This window comes from Bufo gargarizans, chromosome 11 (assembly GCF_014858855.1).
Source record: "Bufo gargarizans isolate SCDJY-AF-19 chromosome 11, ASM1485885v1, whole genome shotgun sequence".
NCBI classification, from domain to species: Eukaryota; Metazoa; Chordata; class Amphibia; order Anura; family Bufonidae; genus Bufo; species Bufo gargarizans.
This window is the reverse complement of record NC_058090.1, coordinates 29,191,582-29,213,027: the sequence shown is the minus strand read 5'-3', so window position 1 is coordinate 29,213,027 and position 21,446 is coordinate 29,191,582.

Genomic DNA, 21,446 nt, shown 5'->3' with positions numbered 1-21,446 from the left:
GCTAGCTCGTGATCATCACGTAGAATGCCAACTGTTGCTACTGTCTTTAGCCACCAGCTTTTCCACTGATTCCTGGCATATTGTCCTACCAGGAACCAGCTCTATTCTGAAACACCAACTCTCTGAAGAGTTTTCTTTGCAGAATACAACCACTCAGACAGCACTCCAAGTAAAACTGGTAAATGGCCCCAAACTGTGAGTAGAAATATGAATATGAAAGGGGATGCCTTAATACAGAACATCACTAGTCTAGCAAGCAGCCTTTAAAAAGACTACGGCCTCTTCTCTGCACATCTTGAAGATGCTTTCAGAACCATCCTATTATTGATATAACTAAGCATCATCAATATTGGCCAAGCAACTACTACATCATGGAGTTATCCATGAGATAATCCATTAGATACATTGTGTAACAATGGGAAATGCTTCTTTGTTTTTGTCAACAGTGTCCATGTTCTTTAGGGTCTCATTAGAAGTTAATTAAGGACACAGAACAGACTTGACAAGACCAGATAATTTGGTGGGACATTAATGACTTCTGCAAAATCCATTTTCATTTCTCAAACCTTGTCTTAATTACATCACTAATTAAATAGCTGTCCAACCTTCATTTACTAGAAGTAAGAAGAAACAACAATCAGCCGTGCATGAGATAATGCTGGGAAGGATGACATCATGCTCTTCGTTATAATCATCTTTTCATACACAATGATTAAGCAAAATCTGAACCCAATGTAAAATCTGGACTGGATATGAGCATATTATGGCTTCTAGGTGACATCAGAGACGCCCCTTCTCAAATGAGTCTGGTTGAGAAAAATGGGATCCTCATCTCTCAGCCAAATTGAAAACAGCTACAAAGATTGTCTTTTGCTTTGGAGGACCCAGCACATCCATGCATCACACAGACACACCATTGATTTCTATAAGAACAGTGTAATGCTTCCTTTTTCCTATGGGGGTGCTGCTGGGAGACTGAACACTTGCTGCCAGGTTCTGCTACATCTCACAGCTGATCATAGGAGCCCAGAAGTGGGAAACCAGCTGACCGTATATGGACCAGGTTATCATCTTGAAATCTTTCTAACAGAAAGAGATGACCTAAAGTGAAGATCCCCTTTTAGATATGTTTGTCTCCTCTACAGAAGTGTTAATACACAAATTTTTGAGAGAATGGACAATGCAACAATTGTATCTAATGCACCCTTTACGTCAATGCCAGGTAGTAACTGCTGTATATAATAAGATCCACCATATGTGCATCTGACTTTGTGTTAACAATTTGGGAGGGTCTTTTCTTCCTTCAGCAAAGACCTTTTATACAAAGGTCCATAAAATATATTTTGCTACTTTAGAGGAAACACTTGAGTGGTGTAAGCAGAGCCTTACACCCCATGAAACACCTTTGAGATTAATTAGAACACCAAATGTGTATTATGGCACTTGGTGTGGAAGCACTGTGTCAACAAACAGATCTGGCTTTGGGCTACTCCTAAGGGCGTTATCCTGGCAGTCCCCTGATTTTTACCCTTGAACCCCTACACAGAGATCTGGACTTTGCTGCAGGGGAACCACCAGGCTGCTACCTCCTGGAGTAGTCTCTGTATGATTGATGGCTGACCCATGGGGGTCAAGAGACACCAATGCAGGGAACTGAGAGGAGGGGCAAAATCGTAGTCAGGGACAGGCCAAGGTCAGGGAAGGCAGAGTATGAGCAATCTGATAAACAGTCCGAGGTCAGTGCAGGCAGCGAAGGGCCAATATAGAAGTCAGACAACTTAGCAGGATATTAGCATTTTAGGAAACTCATTGCACAGGCAACTTCCAACAGAGGAAGGTCCCTTAAGTAACCCAATGTGACCAGCCATTGGCTAGTGTGAATTAAGATGTCTGTACTCTGGCCCTCTCAGATCCAGAGGGAGTGATCACCCTACAGGCAGAGAAAGAGAGGCCTTGCCAGCAAGCAGGCTGCAACCTGCTTGGACAGACAGAGAAGACCAGGTCGTTGGACTCTACAGGAAGAGAGCAGAAGGCGAGTCCACGCCACCGGGACTGGTGAGCAGGACAATAGCAGCCACGGGCCACCGCTGTAACAATGTTACCCAAAAACAATGATCTTCTTGAGGAATGGAGGAGACACCATGGGAATATGTTAAAATGTAATGGAAAGAAGAGTGAACCTAAATAAAACAGTGGAGCCAATTATTAAGAGGTGACTAGGTCCAGAGTCAAAGCTTGCAGATCTTAAATCTGTGCCACATAGGGCTTTAACTATGGACAACCCAATATTTCGGCAAAAACACAGGTGCCCATCAATTGTCGTTGTGCCAATCATTTTTTTGGCTTTTTGTAGACTGAATTTGCGGAGCATAAGCAGCTTCTGCCATAGACTGTTCACCAGTGTCTGATTGCATGGGTTGGTGATGATCATCCAGCAAATCTAAGTCTTGCTTCTTCTGCCCATTCGCTTATTAGGGAATCAGTGATGGGCAAACTATCCCTGGTAGAAGTTCCTCAGTGGTTAGGATACGTAAGACAGATGCCAGCTGAGAAAGCAGTGCCAAAGGTGGAAATCTATTCTTTCTTCTCTGAATCTAGAACTGTCATACCTTTTATAGTCACATTTTCTACATTTTGAAAAAAATACAGTAACGTTAAAAATATATAAGTGCCCCTATGTGAGGCAGAGTGGCATGTTGGCACCCACCAGTGGCTCCAGGGGTGTAACTTGAAACTCCTGGACGTCTGGGTTCCAATGCCAAATCTGTAACATGCTTTGCCCTTCATCTATCATTCTTATATGGTAGAGTGATCTCTAGGGTCCTTTTGCATTGCCTAAAGCTATGATCCTAAGCAACATCCAGCACTTAGGCACACGTCCCACCAGCCTGTCTCGCTAGGCTTTTCTTCACCAATTGCAAAGAACCACATACCTGCTTGACTACTGCATCTAGATACCATAGAGAAGATAGTGGCTTGATGGTGCACCCTCAATTTGGCCCATACCCAACCAGGCCTTCCCCAGATAGACTTTTCTTCACCAATATCTATATACCCTTGGCAAGGGAAATTGGCCTGTTGTCACCCCTCCTTGGCACTAAGAATCTAGAGTACCTGCCAGCCCCCGTGCTCGCTATGTCCCTGACCAGATGAATATTATTGCACATATTCTTGGTAAGAGATTGTGAAGGCAATATCCACTTTTGGCCACATAGTCTATGTGAGACTTTTATTCACTCAGATCAACTTTTAGTTTCAGTTTTCTGAACCTTTACTTAAAACCGATATCACAGCGTGCGAGGTCTGCGTCACGCTGCTTCACGAAGGGGACTGTAATTTCAAAGTCTTCGACTCTGCAGGGTACGCCACTACCTACCTGCCTAAGTGTTTAACTTCGCTACAAGACAAATCCTGTGGCTTAATGTCTATTCTCCATGGTGAATCCCATTAAAGGCAGCGAGCTGGGAAGTGGAATCGAGAATTATAAATGCTATGCCGCAGTCCCGAGAGCTTTTAGAGAAGCTAAAGGATATAAGGCTGTCATTTCCAAATTTTGCTTTCTTGTTCAGACTCGTGATCCTTTGCCAGACACCAAGGATGAACAAGATGCTTAATCAGTCTTAAGGAGGCATCTGTTCCCCCCGGAGAAACGAACTGTTCATTTATGCTTGTTTACAATATGTCTCTATACATTAGTGGACGGGGATAGATTCCCTCTCCTTACTGCCTTATAAAAGCCATCAGTCGCGGTTTTCACTCTCATAACTACTTTGATGAATGTTCTGCTGAGGCCTACTGCGTATCTTAAAGGGCGTTAGCCCAGCGGTCCATGCCAGCGCTGCTGCCCCTAGCCACGGGCACAGGCTCCCTCTTTCACTCCTGCTGCCATGCGCCCCCGTGCTGACAAGCGCAGGCAGCCTAACTGTTGCATCTGTGCTCCATGCCAGAGTTTACTTCCTGCTGGAGACCTGTACCGTTGTTAGGCCCCACTATCTCACCAGCCTATGGCTGTATTGCAGGGAGTATTTAAAGGCGCTTCCTACAACATCATCACTAGCTTGACTAGTTCCAAGTGTGAGGGTATTTTTCTAGTTCTGCTTTGCTGTGTACCGGACCCTGCTTTTGGAATTATTTAATTTTGCCTGTTGCCACCTGCCTCTGACCTCAGACTTCATTTACAGACCTTGCTTTTTGCCGCCTGCCCTGACCCCGGAATTCCTGACCACGTACTTCCCTTTGGTGCTTGCACCGGTATCTCTGACCTCCTGGTCAGCTGCCACTGACTCGGGGACTGCTCTGGAGTGGCACCTGGCAACTACCCTAACGGCCCAAGCCTATCCTCACCATCAGAGGCTCTAGTGAAGACCAGGAAGTTGCTTAGTCACGCCCCTCCAGAGTATAGCCAGTCAGTGGCGCAGTGGGTCCACACCTGCTTGCATAATAAAGGGCATCTGTCAGCAGTTTTGTACCTATGACACTGGCTGACCTGTTACATGTACACTTGGCAGCGGAAGGCATCTGTGTTGGTCCCATGTTCATATGTGCTCTCATTGCTGAGAAAAATGACTTTTTGTTATATGCAAATGAGCCTCTAGGAGCAATGAGGGCGTTACCATTACACCTAGAGGCTGTGCTCTCTCTGCACCTGCCACACCCTCTGCACTTTGATTGACAGGAATAAGCATGATGACGTTTTCACTGCCTGGTCCTGTCAATCAAGGTGGAGGAGCTTCTCCACTATTAGGTGACTACTCAGAGTCTGCTCTACAAATGCAGCTCTGCTGTTCTGTCTGCAATACAGCTCTGCTATGGTTCTATGTTGTTAAGTCTTATTTGCTTAGCCATACCTTGCTACACCAGCAAAGGAACAGTTAAATTCTTCCCTGGTTCCGAGTTCTACTGCAGTGCTGTTTCTAAGGTGACGTAAGGGTTTTCCAGGCTGCTCATACTGATGACCTATTCTCAGCATAGGTCCTCAATATCCAATCAGTGGGGACCCAACACCCTGCAGTTAGTGCCAGGGGAAAGATGGGACTGAGTATGTGTGTCCACCTCAGTGAGGTGGACAGAGAAGTTAGAAAAAGAGCAAACAGCAGGTGGCGCTACACAGATGGATTTAATTACCTGTAAGTAACTCAGTGGATATATTAAAAAAATTTATTACATGCAATTGCAAAAGTATTCACATCCCGGTCCTGGTTTGAAAAGTGTAGAAAATTTTTTTGTGGGACAATCCCTTTCATTTTAGGGGTTCTACCGATGAGACTCCCATCTATTGGTTCCAGGACGTAAGTCTTCCCTCCCCTCATGCATCAGACGCTTATGGCATAAATTGTGGTGGGAACCCATGTTGGTCAGGGAAAATATAGGATTAAATGACTCTCAATGAGGACTTTACCATTTATGTGCCACACTGCGCTACGCTGCTTTTGCATGTCTATGAAGTTTACGGAAACAGCGTACCATGGCCCGCTTGGTTATTTATCGTAGCACCGGCCATGGCATACAAGGGTTGTTCTGATCTCACCATACATGGCTGAGTTAGGAATAACCCTTTGGGTATATGTACATGGCAATTCATTTATGAGGATTTTGCTGCATTTCCACGCCAAAATCATCATGTGTTACTTGTGGATTTTAACATAGATTCTCCCCAGATCCAAAGGGTGAAATCAGCACTGAAAATCCACACCTCAGGTCAATTTCCACGTGGAAAACCTCTGCATTCTATGGAATAGATCTTGAAAATCTCATCTACTGAGCTGGTACTGTATTAAGTGGCTGGTTTTCTTCGGGAAAATAAGTGCCATGTGCCTTTAAGGTTGGAGCCCTGCATTGTTGCTCTATTCAGAGTGATTTACTGTACTTATCACTGTAAAAAGCTAAAAGCCTCGGAAAGCATTCATCTTGCAGTTTTAATGCAGCACAATTTTAGAAATCGGAATGTTTGTTTAACTAAAAGGACACATTTTACCATGTGGGATGGGAGGAGGTTTTTGAGAAGCTCTACATAAATGTGCTGTATGTATGGCAGGATGGATGATGGCTCTTCAGGGGATGAAGAAGATGCACCAGAACTCAATGACCTTTAGAAGATACTGGTTGAACCTGCCATTGTCAAAGGCTTCAAAATACAACTTCGTACCATATGGGTGTACCTCTGGACAGGATACTCCTGGACATGTTCTCACCAACTGGTAGTAAAGATGATGGGACCAAAAAGGACTAGAGACAGACCATACCTCCCATTCCTAGCAGTGGTTCTAGGGCAGTCTTAGGCCTCATGCACACTTGAATGGATCCGCAATCCAGAAGGTTGGTATGGAAGGGAGTGCTTCCGTGGGGTTTCTGTCCGTGCCTCCGCACCGCAAAAAAGTAGTGCATGCATTACTTTTTTTGCAGTGCTGATGGACCACGGACCTATTCAAGTTAAATGGGTTTGGATCCGTCTACGGAATCCGCACAGATGTTGCCCGGAGCATTGGGGACCGCAAATTGTGGTCCCCAATGCACTAAATGTGCAATGTCCTAAAACACACTGCTTAATGTTGTGATTGTGTTTCATGTGAACTGTGCCTGTAAATGTGTTCTCATAAAGTTGTATAGGGAGGCGTAGGTTCTAACAGGCCTCCACAGGGTTAACTCCGCCGTACACACAGCACAGAGCAGAAGGAGCAAGAAGGTCCGTGTGTGCAATGTCCGACCTCCGCAGCCATGTTGGAGGGTTCTCCAAACTCCATACTTAGTTCCATGTAGCAGCCCATAGAAGGGAAAGGATTACAGAAGAACCAGGCAACTCAGAGAGGGAATGAGAATATTGACGAAGGAAGGTAACGGTCATTTATCAGACTCCAGACTCCCTTGCATCAGGTGAGAGATTCTAAGCTACAAGCTACCCACCATAATTAAAGACAAAAAGGCCATTTGTCAGAATACAGTATTCCCAGAAGAGGATACAGAGGTATAGGATTATACAGTACAGCAGAGAGAGTTCATCCCTCCAACCTGGAGAAATAAGAGATAGAATGACTGATTGTCATAGAGGACTATGTCTTAGGCCTCTTTTACACTTGTGTTGTCCGGATCCAGCGTGTACTCCACTTGCCGGAATTACACGCCGGATCCGGAAAAACGCAAGTGTACTGAAAGCATTTGAAGACGGATCCGTCTATGCTTTCAGTGTTACTATGGCACCCAGGACGCTATTAAAGTCCTGGTTGCCATAGTAGTAGTGGGGAGCGGGGGAGCAGCATACTTACCATCCGTGCGGCTCCCGGGGCGCTCCAGAATGACGTCAGAGCGCCCCATGCGCATGGATGACGTGTCCATGCGATCACGTGATCCATGCGCTTGGGGCGCCCTGACGTCACTCTGGAGCGCCCCGGGAGCCGCACGGATGGTAAGTATGCTGCTCCCCGCTCCCCACTGCACTTTACCATGGCTGCCGGGACTTTAGCGTCCCGGCAGCCATGGTAACCATTGAGAAAAAGCTAAACGTCGCATCCGGCAATGCGCCGAAACGACGTTTAGCTTAAGGCCGGATCCGGATCAATGCCTTTCAATGGGCATTCATTCCGGATCCGGCCTTGCGGCAAGTGTTCCGGATTTTTGGCCGGAGCAAAAAGCGCAGCATGCTGCGCTATTTGCTGCGGCCAAAAAACGTTCCGTTCCGGAACGGAAGACATCCTGATGCATCCTGAAGGACGGACTGTCCATTCAGAATGCATTAGGAAAATCCTGATCAGTATTCTTCCGGCATAGAGCCCCGACGACGGAACTCTATGCCGGAAGACTATAACGCAGATGTGAAAGAGCCCTTATGCAACTTCTGGGAACTAATGTGAATCCCTGTAAAAGCTGCCTTGATGTAAATGACTGTTGCATACATTGATGACCTGTGGATCTGCTTCAGTAAAGTACTGGGAGTTTATTAAAAGCTCTAGTCTCCTTATTCTATATTATCATTACTACTTCTCTCTAGCGCTGCTGGCGTCACGAATCAGGGGCCCAGCCACCAAAGCACTTTAAACACACCAAATACCATCAAGGGAACCTCAACCAACATCTGGCTGGTGTTCCCTGCAAGAGAGAGTGCCCCGGAGGATTTCGTGCTGTCTTCCCATCCACTGCACGCTGGTCCCAAGGGACAACTTAACAGTGAGTACTACTATCCTCGGCACCTTATCACTAGCACGCTCACGCACATCACCCCTAGGATGTCCAGTCGTTGCAAATGGCCAATCAACGGCCGTGTGCATGAGGCCTTAGGGTAGATTACTTAGATCTGACTCCTAGTTTAGCCAATGTCAAACCAGTTTTGGTTTAAAAAGGCTGTCCAAGATCTTGATATTAATGGCCTATCAATATTAGATCAGTGGGAATCCGACACCCCTGCCGATCAGTTGTGTGAGGTGGCTGCGGTGCTACGGTGAGTGTTGCAGCCTCCTCAAACAGCTGATTGACAAGAATGTTGGACCCCCGCCGATCTGATATTGATGACCTATATCAGAATCTTGGAAAACCCCTTTAAGAATCCACTTAAATGGAGCAGAACTGGCCAGCTGGTGCAAAGGACAACTGGCTTAGTTGCCCATAGCAATCAGATTGAACCTTTCATTTTCCAAAGGAGCCATGAAAAATGAAAGGTGGAATCTGATTGGTTGCTGCGGGCAGACTAAGCCAGTTTTCCTTTGCACCAGTTTGATAAATCGCTCTCAGTGGGTCCAAGATGTATGATAGGAGGAGAGTAAGGATGAGCAAATCAATTCTACCTGTTTGGAATGTATCCTGAATTTCCTAAAAAGTTCAAATTCTCACCAACCCAAATTTTTTGGAGAGAGACAGACATTAGTGTGTTACTTTGGGTTTCCAGGCAATATATATGCATTGTCTGGGGGGTAATCCTTCTCATTATGGAGACCATCTAGTATGTCTAGTATGTGTACGGAATATTATAGGCCAGGGGATGCCCCTCTTTGCTTCTGGGAAAGATTTTCAAATTAGCTTTCCTAAGCCTATCTGAAGCCAGCAGATGTAAGATGTGCTAAATTTCATATATTTTCCCAGAAAATAAGAGGAGCATTGACTGGCTTAGAATACTCCTCAAGCATACTAGGTGCCCTCCATAAAGAGAAATAGTACCCCAACCGAGGCCTCTCAGGCAGCCAAGCAAAGTTTCTTTGCTCAGCTCTGTTCAAGGGTAGATACCTAGAAAGAGCTGGGCTCCTGGTATGAGATAATAAGTTTCCCTTTCTTTTTCAGAGAAGCATTATGTACGGACACAACCAGAGATGAGCGCAGTTTTGGAAAATTAGATTCGGCTGCTTTGCCAAATTTTACCCAAAAATTCGTTTTGTGATGAATTACTTTGTCACAAAGCACATTTCTTAGTGGGTGCAATGACAGGGAACAGCAATTGCGCCGCTCCCCGTCATTGTACCCCTCAGATGCCGCGTTCATTACAGTGTAACGCCTCATGCACACAACAGTATTTTTTTGCGGTCTGCAAAAAGGGGTTCCGTTGTTCCGTGATCCGTGTCCGTTTTTGTTTCCGTGTGTCTTCCTTTATTTTTGGAGGATCAACAGACATGAAGGAAAGTAGAAAAAAATCTAAGTCAAGTTTTCCATGCAAATGATAGGAAAAAAAACGGACGCGGATGACAATCTTGTGTGCCTCCGCGTTTTTTCACAGACCCATTGACTTGAATGGGTCCGCGAACCGTTGTCCGTGAAAAAAATAGGACGGGTCATATTTTTTTCACGGACTGGAAACACGGATCACGGACGCGGATGACAAACAGTGCATTAGCTGAGTTTTCCACGGACCCATTGAAAGTCAATGGGTCTGCAGAAAATAACGGAACAACGGACACGGGACACAACAACGGTCGTGTGCATGAGGCCTAAAATAAATTAATAAAATCATACTTACCTCATCCATTTGATCGCTAAGAACCGGCTGCCGCCATCTTAATTGAAGATCTCGCGCAGTCAATGATGATGTCGGCTGGCATGGTCACGTCATAGGTCACCGAGCACGGGATTTCGCTCAGGATCTCCAATCAAGATGGCGGCTAGCTCTTCGCACTCAAACGGATGAGGTATTTTATTTTTTTATTCTATTCAGGGAAAATTGATTCGTTATCACTAAGCATGAGGAAATTCAGCTTTGTGGCCGAAACAATTCTTCCCTGAAATTCGGACTTCCGATTCGCTCTACACTAGATACAACCTTAGCAACAGATAAAAAAAATCTTAGCATGAAAAAGCACTGATCGAACAGTTTGAGGCTACCACCAGGGGAAAATCTTACCAAAAACTTACTGGATAAAAAAAAAAAAGAAAATGGGGGAAAATTGATATATGAGGCACAAGCAGATATGTATAAATGTACATACTAGAGATGAGCAATTTATTTCTATCAATTTGAAGTTTTTCAAAAATTGGGCTAATCGGACCCAAAATGAATTTCAACAAATTCAAACAAAATCTCTAGTAGAGACTTTCCAGTGACACTAGGGGCTTCCATGAATGAGATTCAGTTCACCTTGCTGCCTGGCCGGTATCTCGCCATCGGCCGATATATCACGCCAGAGTTTAATATCTGCATAATATTTTATGTGTCAGCAGTAAAGTCTTTACTACAGTGATCATTACTAATCATTTCACATAAATGTGGCGGTTTTCCCCGGTCATTGGCCTAGTAACTTCGATGGCACCTCATATTCTTGAATAAACCTCTTGGTAATTTACAAAGGCCGTTGAATTTTATAGTAAGTGTTTTTCAAGCCAACCTGGCTTCTAAACAATAATGACTTTTTAATGTGGATCTGTGATTACAATGTCACGGTGAAAAACGGCAGCCTTTGACCGTATTCCAAATGAGGCTGAATGCGAATGACTCTATAGGCCGAGATTACCATAGCCCCAGGTAATGCAATCTTCATAAATTAAACTCCTATTTAAAGTGACCTGTCAGAGGAGACCTGTTGCAGACAACTTAACAGCGCAGACAAGGTCTAGGCCTCCTGGTGCTATAAGGGGATGACCCCGCGTAGAGTAAATGCAATCCCACTGAGGAAAACCTGCTGCATGGTGAAAAGCCACATAAAAAAAAAAAAAATCATCCACACACTGCAGAAAAAACCCCGCAGACTGCAAATATCAGGATCCGCACTGCAGGTCAATTTACGGAATGTGTACATGAGATTTTCAAAGTCTTGTCTACTTAGGCTTGTTTCACACCTGCAGAGTGAATGTCGGCAGGCTGCTCTGGCAGACAATGCCGGGAATCGGCCGGACACAAACCGCAGCGTGCAGCGGTTTGTGTCTGGCCGCTTCTTCGCATTGACTGCCGGAATGCGGCTAGATCTCTGCCGGACCCCATTATACATAATGGGGCCGGTGGACATTCTGTCTGCATCCGGCAGTGGCGTACATAAAGAAGTAAGGGCCCCATAGCAAGGATCAAACCAGGCCCCCCCCCCCCCCCCAACAGGACAGAAGGGTTTCCGCCTAGACCCTTGGGCCATTTTTTTCCACTGCTTTATTTGCTAAAAGTTGTTCCTTTAGAGCAGGCATCCTCAAACTGTGGCCCTCCAGCTGTTGTAAAACTACAACTCACACAATGCCCTGCTGTAGGCTGATACCTGTAGACTGTTCAGGCATGCTGGGAGTTGTAGTTTTGCAACAGCTGGAGGGCCGCAGTTTGAGGATGCCTGCTTTAGAGGGTAGAGTCCTGACCACGTTTTCACCCCCAGTAGAAGAGGAGATGATCCCGACTAAGACTGGGCCCCCTCTTGCCCTGGGCCCCTTAGCAGTCGCATGGTCTGCCGCTATGGTAGTTACGCCCCTGAATTCCGTCAGTCTCTTCTCTGCCAGAACAGCCTACCGGATATCACACCGCAGGTGTGAAATTAGCCCTAGCTGATACTGTATTAGGCCTCCTGCACACGAACGCGTGCGCTCCGTGGCCGTATTGCGGACCGCATTTGCGGATCCGCAATACACGGGCACCATTCCGTGTGCATTCCGCATCACAGATGCGGACCTATTCACTTCAATGGGTCCACAAATCCGGCGATGCGGAATTGCACAGAACGGAACCCTACGGAAGCACTACGGAGTGCTTCGGTGGTGTTTCGTCCCATACTTCCGTTCCGCAAAAAGATAGAACATGTCCCATCTTTTTGCGGAACGGCCGGATCGCGGACCCATTAAAGTGAATGGGTCCGCAATCCACTGCGGCTTCCCCACGGACAGTGTTCGCGCATTGCGGCCCACAGCACAACTACGGGGCGCACGCCTTCGCGTGCAGGAGGCTTTATGCTGCAGAAAATCTACACATAAGATGCTCTGTGCGCACATACCCTGGGGTTAACTGCACACGGGTACGCGCTTAATTTCCGCTCTGATTTCTTTGCATTTCCCCATCGAATCCGCATGTGTCACAAAAGTTGAAATCCACAGAAGCAAGTTTAAAATCCGCATGGCAGGTCAATTTCCTCACAGAAAATATTCGCAAGGTGTACATGACATTTCAAATCTCATCCATTTTGCTTGTGCTCTAGTATGCTTCAGAAAACCAGTGTGTGCAGGTAGCCTAAGGCCTCTCTCACACGGGCGTTCTGGATTTGCTCCGGATGCGCCGCATGTGCATTGCGGGAAAACCGTGTGAGTAGGCACGCAGATGCAGTCAGTTTTGACTGCAATTGCATTCCGATGATCCGTTTTTTCCACGCGAGTGCAATACGTTTTGCAAGCGCGTGAGAAAAAAACTGAATGTGGTACCCAGACCCGAACCCGGACTTCTTCACTGAAGGGTTAGGTGTTCTATTCATTTTATTATTTTCCCTTATAACATCTTCTATCTTCATTCAGCAGGACCTGCGCCGCCGTCACTGCGCTTACCACGTGGTGAGCGCGATGATGTCATCAAAGGTCCTTTTGCAGATCCTGAAAGAAAAAGCAAGAAGACGATGCCGGCTGCGCGAACAAGTGGATGAGGGGAGTTAATTTTTTAAATATTTAAACCCCTCAATCCACATTTTACTATGTATTCTGTATTCAGAATGCTATTATTTTCCCGTATAACCATGTTATAAGGGAAAATAATACAGGGAATACACTTTAATGGGGTCCGGGGACCCGATCATTATTATTTTTCCTTATAACATGGTTATAAAGGGAAAATAATAGCATTCTGAATACAGAATGCATAGTAAAATAGCGCTGGAGGGGTTAAAAAAAATAAAAATTAACTCACCTTAGTCCACTTGCTCGCGTAGCCGGCATCTCCTTCTGTCTTCATCTTAGCTCTGTGTAGCAAGAGGACCTGTGGTGACATCACTCCGGTCATCACATGGTCCATCACATGATCTTTTACCATGGTGATGGATCATGCGATGACTGGAGTGACGTCACCACAGGTCCTGTTGCTACACACAGCTAAGATGAAGACAGAAGGAGATGCCGGCTACGCGAGCAAGTGGACTAAGGTGAGTTAATTTATTTTTTTTAACCCCTCCAGCGCTATTTTACTATGCATTCTGTATTCAGAATGCTATTATTTCCCCTTATAACCATGTTATAAGGGAAAATAATACAATCTACAGAACACCGATCCCAAGCCAGAACTTCTGTGAAGAAGTTCGGGTTTGGGTACCAAACATGCACGATTTTTCTCACGAGAGTGCAAAACGCATTACAATGTTTTGCACTCGCGCGGAAAAATTGCGTGTGTTCCCGCAACGCACCCGCACATTTTCCCGCAACGCCCGTCTGAAAGAGGCCTAAGAGCAGCGGATGCCCAATCTGCCCCCCTGGCGATCGCTCTGATTGGCTAGTCTATACAGACTAGTCAATCACACGATCCCAATGCCGGCTGAAAGGTTCTGATCCCCACAGTCCGTGACTGTGGGGATCAGAACCTTCTAAAATGTGTGTATATATTATATCCCCCCTCCTGTGGGCTCTAGCCCCCATTGTACTCCCGTAATTTCAGGATGGCCGGTGGCAAAGCTGCTGATCCCCCTCCCGCCCCGATCTGTTTCAGGATGGCTGAGCGGTTAGCAGAGTGTCAGCTATAATATACAGCGCACACTCTGCTTGAAACGGCCAACATCGGTGTTGGCACAGATGTCGGCCGTTTAACCCCTTCCATGCTGTGGTCCATAGGGACTGCTGTATGGAAGGGGTTAAGAAATGGAGGGAGCTCCCTCCCTCTCCCATCAGGTTGCTGCTGTGCTGTGGCAGCGGCCCGATGCTTGATGGGTTAACAGAGGGAGCGAGCTCCCTCCCCCATCGGGCGCTGCGCTGCTATGGCACCGTCCCAATGGTTACCATGGCAACTGGATGCCTTCACAGGCATCCGGCTAGCCTTGGTAGGTATAGCTGATCAGGCTCCTGCTAAAGGCAGGAGCCTGATCAGGCTTACTGTGAGTGACAATACACTGTAGTACACTATACAGTGTACTGCAGTGTATTGTAAACCATCAGACCCACTGGATCATCAACAACCAAGTGGGTCTGGGTCAAAAAAATGTTTTTAAAAAAGTGGGAAAAAAAAGTAAAAAAAAATAGTAATCTAATGTCTTCTTATAGCCACACATTTATACAGTAATTGATAAAAAATAAAAATATGCACTGTACATGTTTGGTATCATCGCATCCGTAACAACCTGATCTATAAAAGGATCACGTTATTTTCCCCGCATGGTGAACGTCTATGATGGAATTGAAATTTTTCCCACCTCACTTCCTAAAAAAGGTATTAAAAGTGATCAAAAAAGTCATATGTAACTCAAAATAGTACCAATCAAACCATCATCTCATCCCGGAAAAAAAATGAACCAATCGCCCAAAAAATGAAAAAACGACGTTCATCGCAGCAGGGGGGGATCGTGACCCATTAGCGCACTCGCCTAACTCACGACAGTGTGGACTACCTTACATTTAAAAAAATGAATGAGGCATGGATCTTGGAGGAATTCAACACCTGTGATGACCACGTGTAATTGAATTTCCTCATGCCAGCCCACACATATCCGCCACCACACAGAACAAAGAATGGTCCTTGCCTTATGTATATACAGCCGCATAAAAGACCTTTTCTGTCAGATGAATGCCTAATTTTTGGGGCCTGTACTGGCCTACAGTAACATATTTATCCTGTGACCGCCTAATGTACCTCCAGCCACAGAATCCAAAGTTCTTTGCTGTCAGGTGAATGCCTATTGCCTAATTTTTGGGGCCTGTACTGGCCGACAGTAAATTTTTTTTATCTCTAGCCACATAATCACACCCCTGTCTCACTCCTCTGCCTCTGATTATGGTGGCGTAGGAACCGCATTCACCATAAGGACCTTTTAATGTCACAGGGTCATGTGACTGTGCCCCAGGTAGCGCTCTGTCAGTACATGGCGGCCTCCCCTCTCCGCCACGCTGCTCCGCTGTGTACTGGTGCTTATTCTGACACTAGGGCCGGGTTCAAATCCTATTTTTGCCATCCATTTAATGTATACCAAAAATTTATGCGTTAACAGATGCCTCAGACCGATGCCGTACAGTGGCGTCCGTTCACCATACAGTTCCACGGTAGAAAAAAAAATGTACGTTAACTTATGCATTTTTTTTATGGACTCTGCAGGGTACAAAAAAACGTGGAGTGCTGCACATTTGTATACATCAAACCGATAGGAAATTTAAATTTTCTAGGCTCCAGCCGGGCACATTTTTGAGAGTTTCCCTTTAAGACGCATAAAAAATGGCCCCTGATTAAAATACATATTTTTGTGGGAATTTTCTGCCAATGATCCCCCTCTGCTATGTCACTGTCCATGTTGTGGGACTATTTGTGCACTTCTAGTAAGTATTTGGTGGCTGCAAATATGAGCTGAAGGTTTTTCAGGTTTGCCTGCCATTAAAGTTAATAGGGCACACCGCGAACGCGCAGTTCGTGAACATTTGACCGTTCGTGAATCGTCCCGGCCGATGTTCGTGCATCACTACTCCTGATCGCTGGAGAAAAAAAAATAATAATGAAAAACGCAGGGGGCTATAAAACCCATCAAGATAGAAGCGCCAAGGGAATATATTGCTTTTAACCCCTGTTTTAAAGTGGTTGTTCAAGATTAGAGAAACCGGTTCTTACTTCAGAAAACAGCACCACCCCTGTCCATAGGTTGTGTCCGGTATTGCAGTTGTTCTCTAATGAAGCTGAGCTCAATTCGCAGACAGGTGTGGCATCATTTTTGTAAGAAACGAGACTAAGTGGCTAAGGTTTTATAATCCTGGACAACCCATTCTAACCATTTTCGGCTCCTGTAATCTGCAGATTTTGACTTTCTTATTGAACTCAATGGGGAAAATCTGCAACAGTAATTGACATGACCTAAAAAACTGCAGACCAATTTATGCATGGTCATGTATGCACCGTGCAGCACTGTATAGCATTAGTAAATCTATGATGATATTTGGCCAAACCATGGCACTGTTAGGCTACTGTCACACTTGCGGTAGCCTTTTCCGGCAGGCTGTTTCCCCGCCGAAACAGCAAACATACCGAGAGGCGGCCGGAATAACACTACAGCACGCTACGTTTTTTTGTCCGGCTGCCTCTCGGCTTGTTTGACATGCTGCGGCCAGACCTCCAGCCTGCTCCCATTATAGTGAATGGGGCCGGAGCGGACTTCCGGCGGCACTGTGGGCTTGCGGTAGCACGGATCCGGAACAGCCTGCCGGAAAAGACTACCGCAAATGTGAAAGTAGCCTTATATGGACACTAATGTGCAGCACTTATAGTTAGACCGCAGGGGTCAGCCACTCCAGCTGTCGTGAAACTACAATTCCCATCAGGCACGCTTGTTCAGTTGCTCTTGGAACTCTCATAGAAGTGTATGGAGCATGCTGGGAGTTGTAGTTTCACAACAGCTGGCGTGCCAGAGGTTGCTGACCCCTGCCGTATGGCATGGACACCACTACGGGCGCCCATGCTTGTTACAGTGCAACTTTCCGCACGTTGACAGCATATGTAACAAGAACACATTTGAGATATTCTAACGAGCAGAGAAAATAAACTTTTTTTTTTTTTCACGCCAATGAAACACAATTCATTTTTAATGCATTAAAATAAATGAAGTCATCTGTGAATGTCAGAAATATTTTCACACCGCGCTCTCCGAAGGTATCAAATGAAGTCCAAGTGATTGAAACTGGATATTAAACTCAATTACCTTTTATTACTGCTTTCCAATTAAAGTGACATGATTAACTTATTTTTTATTAGTGCTCCCATTTTAATTTTTTTTTATTTTTTTTATTGTTTTTCTGCGGGAATTAACCAGGAGCAAGTCTTGATCCTGATGGCATAATGAGAAACTGTTTGGAGCCATAATGAGGTTGGAGCCGTTTTATGATTTCGGGATGAATTAGGCATTCACAAGTCATTTGTACGTACAGGTATGTTTCGATACGGAAAAGTTTTTTTGTTTTTTTTTGGGAGGATTATGAAAAGTTTTAGATAAAGTAAAGTGGAAGGGATATTCTTCTTCTTATATATTATGAATTAGGGCTACGGATATCATGGAGGGCGCCCGCTCTTTGGGAACTACCCTCTTCCTATCAAGCATATATTACATTTGTATATGTCGATGTAATACTAGATTTCCCCTGTAGTGGGCGCTGCAGGGAAAAATTAACATCTGACAACAACTACCCCGAAAAAAGTCCGTTGTTTGTCAGGGTCTTGGGAGTCAATCAGAGGTGGTCTGTGATGAGACAATGCCTTTAGGCTTGCCGCCCGCAAGTTACCACGATCTAGACACAAAAGACGTCAAAAACCCAAACCCAGCAATTGGCTACCATTACTAGTGATATTAAAGGGGCATTCTGATTGTTAGACATTATCCCCTACCCACAGTGTAGGGGATAACCATTAGATCAGTGGGGGTCCTACTGTTCACGAGAAAGGGGGCCCCTGTACCCCTCGGAGCCCGCGAAACGATCAGAGCAGCCGGTCGGGCGTTCAACTTGCTACTCCATTCGCCTGTATGGGAGTTCAAAAAGAGCAGAGAGATGTACTCAGCTGTCTCCAGAGCTCCCATAGAGAGGAATGGAATGGCAATGAGCATGCTCGACCAGCTGCTCTGTTCATTTCAGGGGGTACGGGTTCCCATCGTCGTGACTGGTGGGTGTCCCAGCCGTAGGACCCCCAGCGATCTGACCTACCCTGTGGATAGCGGATAGCTTCTAAAGACCGGACTACCCCTTTAAAGGGGTTTTCCGAGAGTTTTATACTGCTGACCTATCCTCTGGTGAAGTGAATGGGCCTGAGCTGCAATACCAAGCACAGCCACTATATAATGTATGGCGCTGTGCTGAGAGAAGGCTGGAGTGCACACAGGAGCTGATCGGCGGGGGTCCCAGGAGTCTGACACCCACCGATCAGATACTGATGACCTATCCAAAGACTAGCTCATCAGTTAAAAAAACTCTCGGAAAACCCTTTTATCTATAGTTGCTAATTAAATTCAGGCAGACAAGAATATGATAAGACTAATGTAGATGAGAAGGGGCAGGGACCTCCGCCACTCCAGCTGCTGTTGGACTACAATTCCCAGCATTCTCTGTTCACTTCTATAGCCGAATATGCATGCTGGAAATCATAGTTTCAAAAAAGCTGGAGGTTGCTGACCCCTGCCCTGTAGTGGACGGAGAGGAAGCAGTTGCACCCAGACCCTGGTGCCTGAGGGACTCCAGTAATATGAATGCCACACAGTAGGTTCCTGGCTAGGACATGCCGTATAACATAACCTGACACCAGTCGCACTGTATTGTCAAGGAGAATGGCAATAGCCAATTGTTAAATTCATATATTTCCAGGAGGAATAACAGAGTAAGGCCTCATGCACACGACCGTTGTGTGCATCCGTGTCCGTTGTTCCGTTTTCCGTGATTTTCTGCGGACCCATTGACTTTCAATGGGTCCGTTGAAAACTCGGAAAATGCACCGTTGTTCATCCGCGTCCGTAATCCGTGTTTCCTGTCCGTCAAAAAAAATATGACCTGTCCTATTTTTTTGACGGACAACGGTTCACGGACCCATTCAAGTCAATGGGTCCAGTGAAAAAACACGGATGCACACAAGATTGTCATCTGCGTCAGTGATCCGTGTCCGTAGGCTACTTTCATACAGACGGATCCGAAGATCCGTCTGCATAAAAGCTTTTTCAGATCTGAGTTTTCACTTCGTGAAAACTCAGATCCGACAGTATATTCTAACACAGAGGCGTTCCCATGGTGATGGGGACGCTTCTAGTTAGAATATACTACGAACTGTGTACATGACTGCCCCCTGCTGCCTGGCAGCACCCGATCTCTTACAGGGGGCCGTGATCCGCACAATTAATGGACACGGATTACGGAACCTGTTTTTGCGGGCCGCAAAAAAAACCGGTTGTGTGCATGAGGCCTAACAGTACAATAACAGAATTCTAAGAAAAGATGACACAACATTGCTATTTCATGTATTTAGTAAATCAGACATGTCAGGAGAAGCCCGTGACCGCCGAGGCCAGTGATTGGCTAAGCAGTCACGTGAGCAATGGACGTGATGTCATGGTCTCAGGGATCGGACCCACAATGCGGGAACGGAAATCCCATCAGGAGGCGAGTTACATCTTTATTTGATTTATAATCCTGTCTGTTCCCTGATAATACAAAAAAAAAAAAAAACATTGGACAACCGTTTTAAAACGGGTCGTTGACCCCCACTGGCCTTTCGGCAGACCCCCCCCCCTCCAGTGTAGCCGGACCTGCCGAGGGAATCATGCTGAGGTTACTTTCACATTGGCAGCACAGCTCTCCGGGAATCAGCCGGATAAAAAACGTTGTGCGCCGCAGTTTTTGTCCCGCCGGATCCCATTACAGTCAGTGGCCCCGGGGGGGCATTCTGGTATCATTCGGCAATGCCGGATCCGGAGAACTCAGGCGAGCTGTGCCGCAAATGTGAAAGTAGCCTTACCCAATCCCTGCCCGGTTCCGGTTCCTTCGCTCCCCCACCGCGGCTGCAGTCTCTCCACGACAACATCCAGTTCATGCGTGGCCGCAGCCACGACGTGCACCCCCATGCATCACGTGACCTGGTGGCCTGACGCACGGGGTACACATCACCGCTGCGGCCAGTCATTTGCTGCAAAGGATGGTGACGCAGATAAACCGAAGATCTTCAGCTGCGGAAGGGAGCGAAGGAGCCGGATCCCGGTGGCGGCGATCAGTAAGTTAATGATTAGTGATGAGCGAATTATCGAAAAGTTCAATTCGGCTGCTTTGTCGATTTTGCAAAAAAGAAAAATATATAAAAATCGCTTTGTGATGAATTACTTTGTCACGAAGCGCATTTCTTTGTAAGTAGTGGGCATAATGACAGGGAGCGGCGATTCATACGTGATCTCGGCATCTGATATAAATAACAGAGTGTCAAATTAATAAAAATAAATAAATAAAAATAAATAAAATCTTGTCTGGTGCAAAATATCACGCGGCCCATGGTGACGTCATTAGCTGAGATTTCGAAGCAAGATGGCGGCGGCCGGTACGTCATGAGGAAATGGATCAGGTAAGGATGATATATATTTTTTTTGCACTATTTCAGGTTATTTCGATTCGCTACCACGAAGCGCAAGGAAATTTGGCTTCGAGGCGAATCAAATTTATCCTGAAATTCGGATTGAAGTCGTATGAATGATATATTGTATGATAAGTCTGACACCCTCAGCAGGTCTGGCCATGGGGTCTGTCTGAAAGGCACCCGGGGTGAACAACCCCTCTGTGTCACGGTTCTCCTTTCGTCTCGTTGCGTGTCCACGTGTCATTTAATGCACAGTTGGAATCAATTTGCTTCTATTTAATAAACAGGAAGATTTATACAATTAAATACACAATTTCCTTCATGATATATGGAAATCCCTTGGACATGACCTACCCAGCAGATGTCTGCAAGGTCCCGGGTAATAGGCTACAAATGATGATGTCGAGTGTCAGGAAGCTTCTTGGTCGTCGTAACCTCCTTCCGATCCAATAATTTTATTTCTGAAGGAAAAACACGAAACACAATTACACAAATCTTATTAGGATGACAACGTCTCTGTCCCCAGTACAGGAGGCTAATCACCCGCACGGAGCTCGGCATTCTTCCCTCCGCACTTAATCACTTTGCCTCATCCAGGCCTTCTTGCTTGCGGTAATTCTTTAGCACAGGCATGCTCAACCTGCGGCCCTCTAGCTGTTGCAAAACAACAACTCCCAGCATGCCCTAATAGCTGCAGGCCGTCCAGGCATGCTAGGAGTACTAGCTTTGCAACGGCTGGAGGGCCACACGTTGGGCATCGCTACTTTAGTACATACAGATGAAGCAGAGCCGCTGGGTCTCATTCATACAGAAAACACAA